Raw genomic sequence first — 15225 nt, 5'->3', positions numbered from 1 at the left:
CAAAAAAAAAATAAAAAAAAATGAGTACTTATTATATACTGTATATATATATTCGTGATAAAGTTATCATTTTCAGGTTGACAACACGAGACAACGGCTAACTATGCGCAATATTTTTGACAAATGTGTGAGATGAATATACTTATATGCCTATAATTGATTATGATTGAGTCACATAATTATCGTAACAATGTATAGGTCATGAAAATAATCTTTATCCTTGATTTCAACAATTCAAGTAAGCCTTGTAAACAAACCTAGGGGAAAAAACGGAAGATTTAATTAAAAAATGTTGGGACGGCCAAAATTAAGGATATGTCCCTTGAAATACAGGTCATCTTATACATACAAGTTTCTGTCCCGTGAGTGGCAGAAGTACTGCATATCTGTCCTGTGGACTAAAAAAGTGTGCTTCCCCCTACTCTTGATGATGCTCTACTCTATACCCCTCTAACCAAGACTTTTTCCGTCTTTGATTTCATTAACCTTCGAAAACCGAAAATAATGCTTCTAAAATTATACTATATGGTATTTTGAAAATTCTCCTTTTTTTGAAGGATATTGCATAGAAGCTGGTTTAAAATTTTAGGTTTCGGAGAAGAAAAATACACTGCATGATATTGTAGAATACAGTATCTTTTTGAAACGAGCTGTCGTGTCTCGCTTCGAAAAAGATAAAAAAATCATAAAAATACATAAACATTTTATTGCTTTGTCAAACAAAAAAATAACAGGTTTCATCGTTTTGGAAAAATTTTTAATGTAAAAAAAAAGCTCGATCAATATACGAAAATGTCCGAGGAACATTATTGTTATTTTTTCAGTCATTTTTCGAATCAAGAATGACGATACATAAATGCTAGTTGAAAAGAAGTAGAAAACACTGAAAAAAAAGAAGGGAATTACGCTGTATTAATGCTGCGCTCTCGAGCAACGGTCATTAAAATTTCTCGCTTAAGTGATAATACTGCATTATTTCATGGGATTCATCTGATAATTATTTCCAAAGAACCGAAGGTAATTTCGACTCGATCAATGGTTGGAAATCGATAACGAGGATCACAATGAAATCAAGAGAACTCGCTCTTGAAAATTTGTTGAACTTAGTTAGAATTATTCTATGTAATCCTACTATAACTCACTGTCTGAGACGCATAGAAGAATTATAAGGTTTCTGAGAGGTGAGTGAAGTTCAGGCAGTAACGTTATCTCAGTGAGGGGTTTTTCTCGCCAATCTAATCAAGAATTTTGAGGAAAATCCTACTGTAAAATTCGTTGCCTCCTACAAGTCTGAGCATCGGGATTAAATACGTTGCACCTAATGCTTGATAAAAGCCCACTGATGTTATCTAAATTACATTACTTTTGTTGAAAGAAGATTTCGGTAATTAGTTTAGAATGAAAATTAGTCAATAAATAATTCTTTGTTGAGTAAAAGTTTAACTTGATCGCATTGATGCGTGTGAAAAGGTGAATTTATCGGTGGTCGTAAAAGTTTTGCTGGTAACATCTGAATTACGACGGAGAATTCGAATACTTTGACGTTTTTTCTTCCTTTTCACTCTTATAATATCTATGAATGATTGAAATAACAATGAAGACGTCATGTTAAAGGCAGTTTTTACTTCGTCATACCTAATGCTTAGTTGCATAGGATGATCTCTGTTTCTGCTGTGTTAGATGGAAGAGGTCAATTTATTTCAATTATCACAGTCCGACATTAGTATGTGTATAAATAATATACGTATCTTCTTTTGTATATAGACGTGTATTTTTTGTCCTCAGTCTCATGACACTTCAATGTCATTGGCTCTATGAAGACTCAACTGAATCGTGAACTAAATTTGTGTCAATTGGATGATGATTAATTTCTCTTACAGATAAAATCATCAATCAGTGCAGATTTTATGTTAAAAAGTATTTCAATGCGAATTCTGTTTTTCTCAAACGGGTTATTCTCAGCCTTTTGTTAAACATAGCTCATACTTATATCACCGCTGATTTTTCAGTGTGATTTAATGGCATGAAAATAATATGTTATGATATTGATTTTTGAAAGTATAAACAATTTTTTTTACTTACTCTCTCTTCTAATTATAACATGAAATTCAAAACATTCAGAAAAGATTAAAAAATGAATGATCAGACTACGCAATACAAATGCTGTGCGTGTCTATCGAATCAAAAAAGTAATTTGAATAATGATACATCGCACCTGAGCTTGGAAAATGTGAGCATTTAATATCCAGCATTATACAATACTCAGACGCGATCAGGTTTACCTCAACATTAGCCAACGGTTGAATCGATTCTGAGGGGAAAAATTTCTTTTCTGGTCCAAACTTAATGAATTAAAGAGATGTCGGTTCCTCAAGTTTTCTTCCCGAACCCAGAGGGAGGGAAAAAGAAAAAAAAAATCGAAACTTTAATACCTAATTTATCTAGCTTCCCGAAGAATACGAGAAAAGTGCGATAATTCCTAGAACAACGGCAATTTAGCCCGACATTCTGTAGGTGTTTCTGCACAGGTTTTAGCAACGCTAATCATCCTTGCCACCCCCCTTCAGAGAGATATTCTATGCCGGGAAGCGTAAAGGCTTCCACAAGCAGTGGAAACGCTCTGATTTATGGTGATGTTTCTAAGGGAAAATCACCTTCCTGAAGCAGCTGCTCTGAGCTGGACTTTAACTACGAGTAGTAGGGTTACGGCTAATCTGTGCAACCCGCGGCATTTCGATCAAAACGATGCAAAAGAGAACCAACCCCTCCCCCCCCCTCACCACCTTTTACGAAATGAAGCGAGCAAACAGTAAGCGAGCGAGGTTAGGAGATGAAAGCGGGTGATATGGGTGCGTCGATGGAAAGATCGAATTCAAATTGCATTCATCTGAAAAGAAATGCCTTCTAAATCCTTACATCTGTTGAGATAGGTGATTTGTGGCGTACATTAAGAAGTAGTTTCAGTGCGTGAGCTATTTTTCGTTTCTCTTAACTCATCTCAGAAGGAAAACATACGTCGACGTTCAACCAGGGCACCGGTTTCCTTTGCTTGCTTTAATAAGTTTTCTACTTTTTTCTTGTTCTTCTTTATGACCAGATAACAAAAGTTTGCTTATGAAAGACAACTGCTCAAACGAAACATTTCTGCGGAAACGCATTCGTATTTTGCCTCGCAATCATTTGTGTGAAGAATGGTACGTAATCTTTTCTGTTTTCAGAACGAGAGCAATTTTAGTTTGTTGCTGCGGGAATAAATTTCTGAAAGTTTAATGCGAGCTGCTATGAGAAAAACCAAAACAAAATAATCTTTTTCGCTCCTACAACACTCATTCACTCGCGTTCTCTTTCGTTTCACTAGTAAGAACGTGGATTAGCGGCGGAATATTGTCGTACCTATTGATTAAATCATTGGAAAAACACATATTGAATTTAATTCTGTATTCTTTACATTATTAATGGCATCTAAGTCCTTTCGATTTAATTAATAAATCATTAGAGTGAATTAATAATTATTATAATTATTTTTTTGTAAACTATTATAAATTTTAGAACGGTCTTTGAAATAACAATTTCTTCTATTCAGGATCACCAACTTGATATTAACGCCATGAGAGAGTCACTGTCTTATAATTTAATCTTCAACATATTTTGTATGGCAGTTATCTTAGACGTATTTACATGACCTCGAAGCTTACAAGTGTCACATTCGATTTTATAAAATATCCACAAATATCAAATAATTAAATCCATTCATCTGAACCACTGTTCTTTAATCGCTAGTCCGCAGACCGGTCATTTCACCCACTTCATATTGCAGATGATTAAGTTATAATTAAATATTATACGCTTCTGTTGTAGAGCTTGAGGAAGGCTTAACCTAACATAACACTTCTATATTAGCTTTTATTTCTGTCATATCCCTTAGTAGGTATATATGTACATTATTTATATTCATTTTAATTTTTGCCGGGGGGTCCTCACATTCATTCTTGTATTTATTATTTTTACCGCTCCCAAATTATTTCGCCTATTTATTTATTTTTAACCAGGTCTCAAATTATATATCCTATCTATTTATTTTTTGTTTGTCTTCAAATAATATTATTTCTCATATTTGTTTATTTTTTGCAGGTCCTCAAATCATTTCAGGATCATATTTATGTACTTTTTGCTGGTACTCAAATTATCTGTCCTATTTATTTAATTGCACACCTCAACAGGCTGCGCCCAATAACAGGCATGAAAAACCACCACGGACATAAAAATATGAAGATATAAAAGAAAGTAATAACAACAATAATTCATCAAATTTATACATTAAGAATTAAATCGTCAAACAAACACATGATACAAAAATATACAGGGTGCATAGCGAAAAGGGGTATGACATTTTACTGGCGAACGATTGATCGTAGAGGTAAACCTCCAATAAGAAAAAGTTTTCCAATAACGTGAAGTTACTCAGATATGTCATTCATATTTTCAAGGGGTTGTGCAGTTATTAAAATAAAATAAACTTTTTATACAGTCCCCGTGTTTCCCAAAATTCAATTAGAAATTTGTTTCCCTGTCTCTCTTGATGCCAACAAAAAGAATTTCATCTTCCTAAATGCAATATTCACTGAGATATTCGAATTCGAAAAAAAGGAAGAAATTTGGGGAAAAAAAATTTAAATGCGGGTAAAATGCGGGCATTTAGAGCTGTTTTTTCCCAAAATTTCCTCCGTTGAATATTGCATTTAGAAACATGGAATTTTTTTGTTGGCATCAGGAAAGACAGGGCAACAACTTTCTAATTGGGTTTCGAGGCACACGGGACTCTATAAAAAGTTAATTTTTTTTATTTCAATAACTGTACAACCAATTGAAAAATGAATGACATATCTGAGTACTACACGTTATTTGAAACATTTTCTCATTAGAAGTATACCTGTTGGATCATTGGTTCGCTATTAAAATGCCATATCCCCTGTTTGACATACGCACCCTGTATATAGACCTAATGGAAATGCAAATTTATAATTCGATACGAGGAAGACAAAGTCACGTCTATATATACCCAAAATAAAAATGAAAAACATCGAAAAATAGATGAATTGCACAAAAATAGATTATAAAAAGATAAGTTAAACAGAAGAAATTAATATAAAAAAACAAATGAAAACAAGAAAAAATCATGACGCCAAAGCACTCTTAGAGATAAAAAGAAACATTAATGAGAAATATGTACAATTACGTAGTAAATGTACATATTTCTCATATTTTTGAATGAGGAATCTTTATGAAAAATATCTGAGAATTCACCCGTATTATAATTTTTACATGCTCGTAGAATGGGCGAAATATTCGAGGTGAATAAAAAATATCATCGTCACTCGCGAGAGGGTACGGAGATGTTAATTACTTTTGTCAAACAGGATTCATCAATTCTGCCGTGAAAAACTTTGCGTAGAAATGATAGTTCGCACATTGTACGTCTGCTTTCGAGAGAAGTCATCTTGAAAATAGCGAGAAGATCCGAAGTAGGTGCATCTGGAACGTACACAACAGAAACCTTCCGGAATAATGACTTCAAAAACGTTTTCTGTACCCGTTTAATACTCAAGTCAACTCCCACTGTTGTAGGAATATCACTCCATATTACTGAGCAATACTCAAGTGAGGGTTAGACATATGCAAAATACAGTCGTACCATAGTTGGAACAGAGGTGAGTGGTCGAGACGATCTAACGATAAAGCCAAGTGGTTTGTCAGACTTCGGCAGGACACTTTCCGATTGAGAGCCGAAGTTCAAATCACTCATGAAAATTACACCTAAATCCATTACCATGCTCTTCCTTTCTACAGCTGCTACATCTACGCCGTAATCGTAAAGAAGTAGACACAATTTTCACTTGAATGAAATGACACTGCACTTTGAAACATTCAGACCTAGATTGTTGTCGCTACACCAATCATTCAGACGGATTGCATCATTTTGAAGAGCCAAGCAGTCTCCTATGGATTGAATTGACGAATGGAATTTTAGGTCATCTGCGAACATGAGGTAACTGCCATTTTAAAAATAAAACGGTAAGTGATTTAGAAAAATGAGAAAAGGTAATGGACCAAGGAACACCAGACATGCTTGTATGTATATATTTTAGAAAGATTTACTGATGATGTTTGTTCTATCACTCAAAATTTGAGTGATAAAACAGAGAAGTCATCTTGAAAATAAACGAAGTTGTGTTCGTAATTTCATCAAGAGTACGTGATGATTTACTCGATTAAAAGCCTTTTCGAAATCTGTGTATATAATCTGCGTATATGTTTTTCCGGGGTTCACATTATTTTTCCTATTTATTAATTTTTCGCCTGTCTTCAAGTTATTTGCCTTAATTATTAATTTTTTTATTTGCCCTCAAATTATTTTTTCCATTTTTTTATGGTTCTTTACTTTTGCTGGTACTCAAATTATTTTTCCTATTTATCTATTTTTATCGCTGTTTTTCAAATTATTTCTCCTATTTATTTTTTGCTGAACCTCAAACTATTTTTCTTATTTATTTATTTTTTTAAGGTCGCCAAAAATTATTTCTCCTATCTATTTTCATTTGCCCGGCTCCAATTATTTCTCCCATTTCCGCCGATCCACAAAATTTGTCAAATACTTTCACCGGTCCACAGTTGTAAAAAAAATATTGAAGACCACTGATCTCTAACTAAAGTAAATATCCACACTATTACGTTCACACTTGACAGTAATCAAAACGTTGATGATTATCGAGAATATACACCGTAGCCAAATCGAATCTCGAACCAGTCTAATGCTCGAACTACCGACAACGTCAAGTAGATATTTATTTTAAAAGATTATATATATATACACATACATATCTGAACATGAAATAGGAAAATTCTAAATTAATTAAAGGAACCAGAGGAAGATTTCGAACAAGCCTTCGGGAAATATTGGAGTTTGAACGTATATTATGTGGGAAGAAATATAGATGGAAAAGGAGAAGGAGCTAATCAAGCGTAAAACCTTCTTTCTGTTGACCCAGATGGAAATCGAATGTCTTCGGAGAAGATGAAGGCAAATTTTAAGTGCAATCACAGGAGTGATAGCAGAGCAAAAGGATTGGGGCGGGGGCCCTCAGAAGTAGTTATCGTTACGATTACAGTTAGTACTTCAGATGAGCCAACTAGATTTCGATACTTTGCCAGTGTTTTCCGATTCGCCTCACTTTGTGTAAGTGGGTAATTCACCCGTGATCGTAAAGACTCCAGGCGTGAAAAATTCCGCCAGTGTATGTACTTTGAAAAAATAGAATAGAAAGAAAGTGATGTGCGCTTATTGGGGCATGGTGATAATTTACCATTGATTTAGACATTTTCAAAGAAACAACCACTTTCCGAAATGTTTAACAAACAAAATGCTGATTTTTAAAGACTCGTTCTGATGTAAGATCCATATTGTTTTATAAATAATACTTGAGTACGAAAAAGTCCAACATTTTTTCCTTTTTTGCAAAGGTTTTCTAAAAAATCTTCAAAGATACTACTGTGTCATGCTACTATATAGGGGAAGGGTGGGCATAATGGCCACGCAAAGGAAAAATATTTTTTTTTCGATAAGTAAATATTCACAAAAACAAATGAAAGTTTTGTACAAGATAGTTTAGATATTTAGGTTCATGCAAAAAATATTATTTTGACTTTATTTCGGTTAGTTTTGTTGGGAAAAATATTTTCCCGCAACCCTACCAAGTGGCCATTTTGCCCGATATAAAAAAATAATTGTTTGATTGCATTTTAAAGAATATGAATGTGCATTCTCTCTCATGAAAGCAATATCATCATTCAATATAAAGGTTGTGAAACTTTTTAGTACATTTTAAACTCATTTTATAACTGAAATTATTCAATTTATTTAAAAATTATTTCACACCATTTTGCTAGCTATTGTATTTTTATTAATTTATTTAAAAAAATCACAGATGAACTCATTGTCTTCTTCCTCACAACCGGCACAAGCCTCGTGTGACCAATGTAGACAGCTTGAGCATCTGATCCATCCTTCATTTTGTTTGGACTTGGAAAAATAGTCTCCACAGAAGAAGCAAACAGCATCACTGACGTCACTGTCATCAGAGTCCTCAAAGAAAGCACGTTTATCCACTTTGGATTACTTTTTCCTTTTAACTTTTCTTCTTTATTTCGTTTTTCTTTTAATTCCCGTTTGAGTATCTTCCGTCTTTCATTTTCTCCCTTTTCTTAATTCGCTATTATGGGATCATTTTTATAAGGGCTTGAAGTCAAAACTGCTGCTGATCCCTTTTTTCGCTTATTTTTTCGTTTGGCAATGTTTGCTTCAGGGATTGGGACAATATCAAGAGGGCTTACAGCAGATGAGGTACAAGGCTTGATGAGTGGGCTTACAGAGGTACAAGGCTTGATGAGTGGGCTTACAGCAAATGAGGTACTAGGCCTTGATGAGTCTCTAGAGATGAGAAGAAATGCATTGTTGGAATCTCCGGAACCTACAGTGAATGTTGCGCTGTCGTCACTAGAAAGTGCAGGAAGTGCGGCGTTGGGTTGAGGGTCTGCAGATCTGCAATCTGTCTGAACAGAAGGAGTTTCCTCTTGACTTGGGGTCTGTGACACCTGATGATCTTTAGCTGGCAGAAAGGCGACAGAGGGATCATAGATATCTGTGGTCGCAGCTGCAGCGAAATCCACTTCAGTAAATACATCTCTGTTGATTGGGACTATACGACATCTTCGAAATCCTTTTATGACAATATGGGACAATATGGTCGGAGTAGATGCATTCAAAAAAGCCTCCCCAAAAAGTCGCGACACCTGACATTGAGTTACAAGCCTACCAGAGTTAAGAATCTCTCAATTGCTTGAACATAAGTGTTGAATGGCCCCATGGAAGATACATCCAGGGGTTGCAGCTTGTGACAGCAATGAGGTGGAAGGCAAATTACAGTGGTATGATTATTCCTATCTTTTTCAATGAAGGGGAGGTTCCTCGTTTGCGTAAAGTGTCCATCAAGTATTAGCAATACTGGGTCTTCTTTTGATGGTTTGGCATATTTCAAGAAGTGATCAAACCATTGGGAGAATATCTCAATTTGTAACCACCCTGAAGATTTGACAACGAAATCTGTCCCAGGTGTGAAGCACCATCTTTAAGTTATTCTTTCATCCGCTGCCTAGGAAATATGACGAAAGGAGGATTAAAAATTCCCCCCGCTGACATACAAACTGCAAATGTAGAGAGAACAATTCTTTCGGCTGATGTGAGGGAACCAACTTGACGTCTACCTTTAAGTGCAAAAACTATTTTAATTAATGATTAAATTAAATCTCTCTCTTTCTCCCTCTCTCTCTCTCTATGATTAAAATAATTTGATTAAATCTTCTACAATTAAAATAAATTTCGATAACAGGGAGTTCTTTTGTTTCTGTTATCAAGTCCAGGTTCTAGTTATCGAGATTTCGCTGTATATATAGGCCTATATATATATTTACCGTCGTAAATGTATAAATACTTTTATTGTTGGAATATGTTGGAATTGCTGTAATTAAGATAATTTGTTTATATACAGTATTTGCAAAAAATATACAAGATTTTGTGTCGGTCAAAGTGACCATGGTTGAGGGCAAAATGGCCACTGATGGTCACGGCCGTGGCCATTTTGCCCTCTTCGGCGCCATTATATAAATGCGACTCCACAGCATAAACGACTAACCCTAACTCTTACTTCCACATATATATTTATAGTTGAATCTTGTTGTTTCAAGGGCGTGAATGCTAATCGCATGTATTAGGAACTTGTACGCAGTTAAAAAAATTAATGAAACACGCTTGTTAACAAAGATTTCCGAACAAATGGTCTGAACATATTCCAACTTCCGTATGATAATGAAGGTGGACTAGCAGAGCAATTGAGGCGTTTGGAGCTTTGTGGTAGCACCTTAAGGGGAGGAAATAGCCAGTGGAAATTTTGCCCGCCATTATGTCCACCCTATATGGAAGAAAATTCGATTTCAAAATACAATTGTGAAATGGAATATTCAAAGCATCAAACGAGTGTGTTGGGAAAAACTTATTACGCAAGTTGTATATGCGTTTTTCTAGTCAAGTGATATTTGAAACAAAGTGGATTCGTAGTTTAGTATAACCATAGACTTAAGATATAAATAGACCGCGCACGCTATTCATAAAACTTGTCGAACGTGAAGAAAAGATGAGCAGTATTGTCGGGGAAAGAACAGGTTCTGCGCTATTACATTTGGCGCGTTTTCGCAGAAGCTAGGATGTTGCTGTAACGAAATTTGACTCAATTCGATCAAGTTGATGAAAACTTTCCTTCATTTTTTCAATGAATTTCACTCATTTTTATGTGAAATATTTAGGGAGTATCAGATTTGAAAAAATAAATTCTATAAAATAAACAAATATTGGAAAACGGAACAACGTATATGTTGTAAAGCCTAATTCATTTATATTTTTAAATATTCTCTTCATTCACTTTGTCGCTTTTAATTTCGAAAATTTATTTATACGAGGGGTTATTAAAACAAAAATATATCTTTCCAGAACATTACAATTACTCTATATACTCATAATTAATGTATAATTAATTATAATGCATCATATTATGTTATGTAATGTAACACATTCACACTCATACCATATTCAGTCATGAAATAATATTCAAACAATAAGAAAAAGTTTCATTTCTAACATTCCTGAAAAACCTTTTATAACCTCATCACACAAAACTGTAAACACTTTCATAATATTTCAGGATTAAAATAGATTTTACTCAAGAAAATTACAGAATCTCATCATCAATTTCTCTAAATTATAAGAATTAAAATTCCATGTAGAGTATATATGTAATAATTTAAAGTGTGTATATATATATATATATATATATATATATATATAATATTTTAGGATATAATATTTCATATATATAATATAATATTTACACATGTCACATATATATATATGACACATGTAATCTCTTCGCTCCAAAAGTATGCATATGTTAATCTTAATTTAAGGTATTAAATCGTTTTTAGAATGATTCTTTTTCAAGATAACATCTGAGGTACACAATATATGACTTCAGGTCTTAGTACAGATATTGACTCAAAAAATCAATTGAATAATTAATTTTCTTGTTTGAAGCGGCAATTTCACATACAACAAACATAAATTAATGAATAAAAAAATTTCTTTTCTGTAATAGTTTTATCTCAGGTGTGAAGAGGGGTAAAAATACTATTATTTTTAGAGGTTGTTATGCACTTTTATGCAAAACTGCAATTGTCTAGAGGGGGTGGGGGGGGGGAGTTTTCCTCACATTCTATTTAAATAGAATATTTTTCATAAATTTCTCCTCCTGAAAAGCATATTTTCTTCCAAGTTGAGCAAAAGTCGAATGAACTCACTAGCTCGCCAAATCTCGCCAAATCTTGCGGAGACGTATATTTCAGTTAAAACTTCATAAAACTCACAATTTCAATCATTTATTGTCAAAAATTCTATTAAAACATTTAATAATGATTCATGACATTTGAATTTTACCAAAACTTGGAACTTTAATTGAATTAAATCCAAAATGGAGTCGTTAAAAACTGAGATTACGTCAGAAATCCATTGCATCGTCAATTTAATATTCCAATTTTTAATTTATAAGAAGGGGAATAAGCAAAAAAGTATTCCCTTGTGAAAGGATACTGGTCCCCCTTTCCTAAACCGCTCAGAACATCCGAAAGCTGCGCAAGTGTTGGCCATTCTAATCAAAAATAAGACAGCGCGTGTAGATCGTCATACGAGTAGCCATAAGGAAAGCATTGCCAGCGAGATTCCCTGACCAGCCTTTCGACTGGAGTCACGTGACTCCAGATCTTTGCTTCACATTGTAACCCCTCGCGCGCACTCTATAGTATTATTACTCTGTGAGTATAACCATGACGAAGAAAAGCAAACGACAATTGGAAGTGTTTTAACAATTTAACAACCCCCCCCCCCCAACAAGAAACCAAGAAAATTGACTCGACCCATCGCTTTTACTTCCCTCACTATGATACAAGACACCTGCAATGAAAGCTTTCTAGGACGAGAAATACTTTCTTTGGAAAAAATATTTTGTATTGTTTATACTGAGCGTATATTTATTTACTGTGCTGAAAGAAAGGGGAAAGAATAGTCTCTCTCTATCTTTCTCTCTCCTTCTGTTCTCTAACTTTGAATAAAAACCGCTCACTGACAGTTGACCGATTGGAGGAAGGGTGGAGAACATTTTTGTCTGTAAAAACAACTTCAACGCCTGTTTGGGCTCGTTTATGCCGAAATAAACGCGTTTTAAGTACCCGGGATGTTTCGGAGTGACTGAAATTGAGCAGATCAAATCTCTAAAAGAGGGAGGGGTGTCCTATACATTTTTTGTGCCCCGAAATTGTAGAGACGCACCTGGCCCCGCCTCTGTGAACCTGGTGGAATATGAAGAAAACATATGCAAAAACATTTTCACAACTTTGATAGGAAAAGAAAGTTTAAAACTATGTTCCATAGAATACAACGAAATTTTGCTAGGGAGATTGTTATTAAAATATAATAATGTAAACTTGGAAGACTAATTGTGTTTAATTTCCAATGCTCTACGAACCCTGGACGGATAGTACGATCCCTTGGGTTAATATTGGAATGTAATATGTGTTTGTGTATTTGTGTTCTGTATTTGTCTTTATGTGTTAATTAAATTTCAATTTCAATTTCTATAAATGAAGCATCGTTTTGGTTTGAACATACACAAAACAGAAAACGGTTCAAAAAAATTTGTTTTTTTTTATCATATATGAAAATATAGGAGACATTTTTTGAAGTTGGTGCTTACATCAGATCGAACAACATTTTAAGCCATAAACGCTCAACTAATGTCCCGTGGGCCAAATGTGTCCCTCCGAAACATTTGATGATGCTCGTGACAAAAAACCACTCAATTGGTCCCAAGCACATTTCGAAATCACTTGAGCGACTAGCGCGGCGCACCTCCAGTTCACTTGGTACCAGTGGATCGTGGTACATTTGCAGATAAGCCTACTGAGTGGTTGGCGGCACATTTCCAGGTCTCTCAAGTGGCCTGCGGCATACTTACAGATCACATAAGCGACCTGCGGCATTTTTATAGTCAATTTCGGAGGCTCAAGGCACACACATTTCCGGATAATTCATATAATATGCTCCTGCTGAGTTGAGATACATTCCTCCGAGATGTTATCGGAATTTGAAACCACCTGCACCTACAGATGGTTATTTCAAACTACACACGTTTTTTTATATTTGAATTCTGCAAACGGTGTCATCGACACAGCCGTAAGTTAGGACGGAATGTGTGTCTTGCTCACCGCAATGGTGCAGAGTGGATAACTTTGTAACCAAACTCAGGGCCACCATTATCAAACGCAGGGCCCAATACGAAAATTTTCTCGGGTTTCTTTGTAGGGAAAACAATTTTAGTTGATTTGTCATTATTTTCAGACATTGATAACATTCACATAACAAAACAAAAGAAACCATTGCTTTTGTTTTACAAAATAATTTCTCAATTACAATAGTACTCTCTATTCTATCGAGTACTCGGTATACTCCCCACAATACTTTTGAATCCCTGTCCTTCTTCCTAATATTTATATATATATGAACCCTCCGCCAATATTTTCCACAACTTCTCAATTCTTCATCAAATGATCTTCATAAAAGACACACTAGGGTTATTTATTGTTCATAATCTGAAGTATAGAAATTTTCCTTATAATTCACATATTATTTATCATTCTGTTTTCAGTTTTTAACATATATAGTTATTTTTGAACACATTTTCAGCATTTTTCAAACTGTTACTATACCTATAAGACGAACGTTTGATGAGCGAAAGACCGAATAAGGAGTCACAGGACACCCTGAATAGTTAACAATACTACGTTTGCTACAAATGATTAGCATTTGAAAACATTCGATTAAAATTACATTAATCAGCCGATTAATCAATTAATTTATTTTATTAACCAGTTGACAATTTTAATCGATTGCCAGCCCTAGGTTTAAGTTGGGCGACTTATCGAAACCATCTTAAATCTCAAACTGATCCCGTCTCTTTTCGTTGATGGCTTCGGTTTCCTGCGCAATCGCTCCCTGATGATTTGAGAAACAGTGTAATACATACCGTTTCTTTCTTAAGATAAAATTCTTAAAATGATGTATAGATGGCATATGAATATATATTCAATTTTTTTCACTTATTATTTATAGACAGGTTTGCTTGTAGTGTGTTTCCCTTTTTTCCATATTTTTTAGATCCATACAGCGTTTGTTAAATTCCATCTAGTTCAACTTAAGAAAAATAGATAAAAGCTAAATTGCTGCTGAGGAAAAGAAATGAATTTTTTTCGTTTGCGCAAAAGAAGAGGCATTTATTGCTATTTGCGTTATTGTTAAAAGGTTAATAAGCTCATACAAATCGATCATTTTGCGTTTTTATTTTCTGTTCAAATGCCATGTATCGAATACAAAAGCCAATATATACAAACATTTTCATACACAGAGATTTTATTTGTTGTTAGCGTGATTACGATATCCTTATGTTGTAGGTGTATCATACAGGGTGTTTTGTTAATGGGCCGACAAACTTTTTGTAATTATTACTGTACTTTTTGTCATTCCAGCGTGACGTCGAAACCTGCATGCGTTTTTCGCGATTTTCACCCTCACAACTTGGTTTGCCACATTATGTTCCATTGCAATTTTCGTTCCTCTTGATGATGTAATAACAACCCTCTGAGTTTGTCGGTCCATTAGCAGAACCACTTGTACTTTTATATATACGCATAATTTATATATATTTTCTCTTCATGACATAGTCAACGATATTCCAAAATTTTAGAAATTTCTATGGTTAGAGAGAGGAAATGGCGAACTAGTTTTGTCAGCTCATATAATTATCATGGTTAAAGGGTATATCATGTCAATTAAATCTGAAGTATGAATAAAATTTTCATGATGATTATAAATCATGGTTATCCGTGTACAATATTGTTATTATGACATATTTATGGGTACAGAATATTAATTACGTGCTTTATTACACTTATTAGAGTTGTGACAGTCTCTCTCTCTCTCTCTATCTGTCATTGACATTCATCTACATCTACAAC

Source organism: Pholcus phalangioides, unplaced genomic scaffold (genome assembly GCF_987345545.1).
Source record: "Pholcus phalangioides strain wild (caught in Gottingen) unplaced genomic scaffold, Ppha-v1.0 ptg000007l_1, whole genome shotgun sequence".
In the NCBI taxonomy this organism is placed as follows: domain Eukaryota; kingdom Metazoa; phylum Arthropoda; class Arachnida; order Araneae; family Pholcidae; genus Pholcus; species Pholcus phalangioides.
The sequence above is the reverse complement of the archived record's forward strand: the minus strand, read 5'-3'. Positions refer to the sequence as shown.